Genomic DNA, 6,000 nt, shown 5'->3' on the forward strand with positions numbered 1-6,000 from the left:
AAACAAAATAAACTTTGTAGTATTTATCAAATGAATGTTGAATATGAATTTATTTGACAAAAAGTCAAAAAGTCAAAAATTCAAAAAAAATAACAACTATATCAACACTAGAATATAAAATAAGATATCTTTCAAGTTAGAGATAGCTTAAAATACCAAAGAATAATAGTTTTTTGCCTAATCTGTTCATAAAAGGTATATATGACAATAATAAGTAATAAAGAATTATAGCAATAAGAGTTTTTGAAAAAATTTATATATAATTAAAATTTAAAAGATAAAAACATAAATAGGTGAATCTTTGTAGAATCTTCTATATTATAAAATCAAGTATGAAAAGAACAACATTGTGCATCCACAACAAAGTACTTAATAATTACAAAATTAAAAATAATATTACTATAAGTTGTATTAATGTTTTTGATATCTCCACTAATATAACTAAATCACATAAAAAGTAGAAAATATTATAAGAGTTGTAATAAAATAAATCAATTTTAAAAATATTTTACTTATATCTTCAAAGCAAAACTTATTAGTAGTAATATATATATATATATATATATAATTATGAACATTCATTTTCTATTATTCTTAATAATAATAAATCTACATCTCACTTTCATAATAATAGCAAATTTATCTTTGATGGTGATAAGTTATTATTAGTCTTCTTAATTTAGTTGCATGTCCTTGGATAACATTGGGATTCACATATTTGTCTTTAAAGTATTGCTAGATGATACCATATCCAAAGAAACATTGTTGACACTTTTCAAGAGGTGTGCTTAGTATGTGCACATCATCAAATGCACTATCCACAAATACAAAAATGATAAAGAGTCCTTCGAGCTAAATCTTATAATAGCTACTAGAGCATGACATCTTAGATACCACTAAAGTAGTTTTAACAATGGTAACCAACATTATGAACCTTACCAATAAAGCCATTTGTACATACAATAATTGAAGATATAGTGTTTGAATTGGTAGATTGTATACTAATTCTTTTATCCAAGCAAAGCATACATAATAGAAATTATTGCTTCAATTAAATTCATTGTCACTTTGGACATGTTTGATATTTTTGATGAATCTACATCAAGATGTACAAGAGATATTGATCTAGTAACAATCTTCATAATGCTTAAGAAGCTAGATTTGTGTTTGTGAGCTAAATAAATCCCTACTAATTGGAAGTTTATTTTAATTCATAATAGATGAATTATTATGTAATTTTTTAGAAGTTGTAGCTATTATTCAAATCCTAATCAATCGTTCTTTACTCCTCTTAAATCAACCAAGCAATCAAGCAAAACCTCTACCACTAACTCACACATGCAATAATAAATCACAAGAAAAATTTCATGCCATAAGGCTTTCTTCCTTTTATTTAATTAAGATTCGTCTGTCAACAAAAAAACATCCAAGTATAAATCTCATCCACATATAACTTCTCATCCATATTTAAAATTCATCCTTTACTTAATTCTCATTCACTAGGAATACATCCAATTTTAACCTAATTAAATCCTAACCTAAGTTCATTTGAATCTAAACTAATATCATTCACTTCTCTCATCCAAGTGGAGATTCGTCCAATCCTAATTTCAATCTGTACCACGTTTCTTGCCACGTACGAGGTCTTCAAGGTGGTGTAGGTATCAAATCCCAATTCATTGCACAGAAGGAAAAACCAAAATTGAACGCAATGCGGAGGGCCAGCGTCCATAGTTCATCTAGTACTTTGCTCCAGCTGTTGCCATTCCGATCCTCCCAATCTCCCAACACGCTCCTCTCGCAAAAGTGCACCTGGAGTCAAAACCAGCTACCGTAGCTTCTTGTTCGAGCAGACCACAGCAACGTCATCAATCCCACCGGTTCACCAGCCGAGCAACAAGTTCCTTTCTTCGGATAAATCTTCCACGACTAAATCGCAATCTCCTTCGCTGCCCTGAGTGCATTGATAGTTCCCAAAGCTCACACAAGGTCCGCTTTCAGGGCATTGCAAGTTAGTTGCAACCCTTATTCACTAAACACCAAGCCTTCAAGTGATATACTAGAGGACCACAACTGCTATAAAAACCAGCAACCCAACCACGTGGTGAAATGACTTAACTTCGCCTGCAATCTTTTGATGTAGCTTTCAAAAGCCTCTTCATAGAACATCATCTGCAAACCCGGCAACAGCATTGGACACGTATGCTGCGGAAAACCATGTACGAAAGGGCAAGGCCTCACCTATCGCCATTATTCAGGAATAATTCTCAATGAATCAATTTCTTCGTTACTAGCAATAAGTAGAATTTCCAGATGAAACTAGAACAATACTATCAGACACTTAGACAGGGAGGAGGAGTGGGTTGTGTGGTGCTCGAAAATCATGAAGCATAAGTATGAACATTCTCTTCAAGTACTACTTGATGGAAAAAGTGGACAAAATCACTTCCAAAATTGTCGAATAGAGAACTCTAGCATACTTCATGAGAAAATACACTGATGCTACATCTGCCATGCGCTAAAACTCCAGCTCCGCCTTGAAAATGCGCCACAAATTCTCGTCCTGAAAAGAGAGAGCAACAGACTCAATCTATGACCGCTTCGCTCGCATTTGCAGCAACAGCGCAACAATAAGACGGCAAATCTCTCTTTAGACAAACATTCTTAATCCTTCCTAGCTCCCGTTCTATCTTTCGATCAGCAGTAGAGCAACGTCACGAAATGTCTACTAAAATTGCAATCCTGAGCTCGGCATCTCCATCACCAACAGCACTAGAAAACCTGTGCAAACAGTCCTGCTTGGGATCTCCACATAGAGGAGGGAAGTTCTGGGCTTGGAATCCACTCAGATTGGGCGCCCTAGAGATGAGGATCTCGGTGTAGTACGTCCCGTTCCTTGCAAGCTCGAGTTGAACCTGAACGTCGCGGCCACGGATCTATCAAAAACTAGAGTAGAGAGTAGCAGCCGTCAATAACAATAGAATCACTTCCAATCCCAAGACACCTTCCACCAAGCTCTTCAACTTCATGTTTTTAATAGAGCACGAGCAACTAGCAACAAGGAGCCACGCCAAACCGTAGGACTGATGCCGTAGAACCGAATAACAGCCCCGGCTAGCGCCTCCTTTCTTGAATCGCACCGCAGCAAGGAAATTCAATACAAGTTGCCACCGCCGATGCACAATATAGAATTACAAAAAACGAGACCTAGGAGGCAATGTAGTTAATAACACACACCCCAATAGCAAGGGAGGCCTTGCAACACCGCCGCAACAACCACTAGAGAGCATCCAGTGCTGCAAATGAACATCAGTTCCGACCACGTCGACTTGTGGAGGGCGACGCCCACTCTCGAATGTCAACGCCTCCCAGCCAAACAATACCGGATAGGAGCTCCACGCCGATCAGTGGAACACAGGATGCTGCACCGCAGCACTTCAACAAAATGAAGAGAAACGCCGTAGCCATACACTCACCTGAGCGAGAAACACCAAAATTCTCGGAGTTCTCTCACTGGATCACAAAACAAAAAAAATAAAATAAAAAAAATGAGAGAAAGCCCAAAATGCGGCCGGGGTCCTGAACAACCCCTGATCCCCGTGGCCTCCTCCAAGAGATCCGGCCGGCATTCATCTGGCCGGAAAAGATACTTTCTGGTTTTTTCTTTCCCTTTTTCTTTTTTCTTTTTTTCTTAGCTCCTCTACTCTTCTTTTCAGTTTTGCTTTTCTCCTCCCTACTCTTTCTTTCTGCTTTTCTTTTCTTTCCCCACTCTCAACCTTTTTCTTTTCTATTCCATAGGTCTTGGAGAACTTCTAAAGAAATCATAAAAAGATGATAAAGAAATCATAAAGGGATGTAAAGAAATCTAATAGAAAATAAAAAACAACCTTAAAAAAATATTAAAGAAATCTATAAGAATTTTGAAGAAATCTTTCATGAAATTCTAAAAAAAATCTAAAAAAAGCTAAAAGAAACCTTAAAAAATAAAAAAATCTATAATAATCTTAAAGAAATTCTTTAGAAATCCTAAAGCAACTTTACAAAAACTCTAAATCATAAACCAACTCTAAATAGATCCTAAATCCTAAATCAATTCTAATTATATTCTAAATTCTAAATCAAATCTTAATCAAATTCTAAATCCTAAATCAAATTCTAATTAAAACCTAATAAAATCTAATCAATTCAAATTAATCCCTGAGAAATTTTAGACTCTCAATATCTATTCATTAAACTATTAATCTTGCTTAAAATTTTATATACCTCTTTATTTCTTAATTAATAATAAGTACAATAAATTTGAAAAAAATTAAATTTATGAAATAAGAAAAAAACGTCATAATCCACTCAAAGTATACTTATATCTTCAAAGCAACTTCCAATCTATAGATGGGTTATGCTTTTTCAACCAGGAAAGACCAAGAATAATAGAATTTGATGGGGTTCTAATAATATTGAAAATAATATGACTACTATGGCCCTTAAACATCACTTCTATAGGTTCTGATTCATGGGTGATACTACCAGACAATAAAGGTCGTCCATCTATGTCCTTAACGAAAATAGGTTTGGATTTTTGTACTAAAGGGATCTTATGATGCTTTGCAAATTCTTCATCTAAGAAACAAGCAGATGCTCTTGAATCTAATAATGCTAAGGTTCTCAGTTTCTGAGGGCCAATAAGCAAAGAGATTGTAAAACAAAGGGTAGGTTGAGCGGAAAGAAAAGAACCTAGTTGTTGTTGCAATATTTCACTGTTCTGTCGCACGGTTCCTATTGTGGCGAGGCATCCTCATTTTCCTGAATAAACGTGCCCCTAGTCTTGACAATACGTCAATTTTTCTTCTTGGGGCAGTTTCCAATTTTGTGGCCTTCTTCACTGCAATACAAGCATAGACCTTCCTCCATACACCGCTTTTTTTCTTCTAGAGTAAAGGATTTGACACGTACTGCATAAATTTACATATCTTCTACCTCTGAATGTAAATTCAAGCTGCTTGCCGACATAGTTGGGACGTGGCAAACTGTATGTTATCTTGAACGTTGGTCTTAGCGACGTTGGAATAGGTGATTATCGTACTTCACAACTTGGCTAATAACTTCATTGAGCGTTTGCAGATCTAGAAGAGTTAACAGCAAATCCTTCACATCATCCTTTAAATCCCAATAGAATTGACTCATCAACGCTTCTTCGTCCCAATTGATGTCGCATGCTAATTGCTTGAAGTCCGATGCATAGACTGATGAAGAGCGCATCCCTTGTTGTAGTGACCAGATCTTTCTTGTAGCCCATCGAACCTTGTCGTGTTCACCAAATGCTTCTGCAAACGCCTCCAAAAAGGTTTCAAAGTTGTTTAGTATGGACGATCGTTTCTCAAACAAAGGAGCAAACCATGATAGAGCTTGTCCTGTAAGTAAGGTTCCAACAAGCCCAACACGTGACTCCTCCGTTAGATAGCGTTCGGGCTGTAAAATTATTATCAACCTGATTTGATTGACGAATCCTTGAAACTTGGAACGCGTACCATCAAACTTGTTCGGAAGGCTAACTCGGGGCTCCTTATGTTGTAGAACCAGCGGTGCTTATCGAACTTGAGGCAAAGTTGCTTCTCCAAGTGTTGAAGTTTGAGGCTGGTGCAACCTAGATTGTGCCATCCCAGATGTTCCATCATTATGAAGCCTTGCCATGACTCCTTCAATCTCTACAGCTCTTTGCGATAACATAGCGAGGGCATTCATGATAGCATCTAACTTGGACTCCGAACTTTCTGTCATACTAATGTCTTGGCCCCCGGCCATTCTAAGAGAAGGACAGAAATGACTCTACAAGAAGACAATATTGGTTTAGAGGAGGGTACTCCACAACCTCTAAAATGCCTTAAGAGCTTCAAGAAAAGGGATAATCCACTCTCTCCAAGAAGAATAAGACTCCAATATTGTAACAAAAAAAATATCAGTTTAGAGGAGGGTAATCCGCAACCTCTAAAATGCTAGTACACT

The 6,000-nt window shown here is 36.5% G+C and overlaps 1 long non-coding RNA gene across 2 annotated transcripts; it reads right to left on the reverse strand.

Moving 5' to 3' along the window:
* Positions 1–1,464: 1,464 nt before the first annotated feature.
* Positions 1,465–5,253, reverse strand: LOC112278874 (uncharacterized). Of its 2 annotated transcripts, XR_002968813.3 has the most exons (3): positions 3,238–3,537; positions 2,782–2,915; positions 1,465–2,563 (listed from the first exon to the last, which is right to left on the reverse strand). It is a non-coding gene; the product is annotated as an uncharacterized LOC112278874 (long non-coding RNA). The 2 variants fall into 2 exon arrangements; XR_002968812.3 differs by having other exon boundaries at positions 1,465–2,915; positions 3,238–5,253.
* Positions 5,254–6,000: the final 747 nt, after the last annotated feature.

Source organism: Physcomitrium patens, chromosome 1 (genome assembly GCF_059467195.1).
Source record: "Physcomitrium patens ecotype Gransden chromosome 1, ASM5946719v1, whole genome shotgun sequence".
Taxonomy (NCBI): Eukaryota; Viridiplantae; Streptophyta; class Bryopsida; order Funariales; family Funariaceae; genus Physcomitrium; species Physcomitrium patens.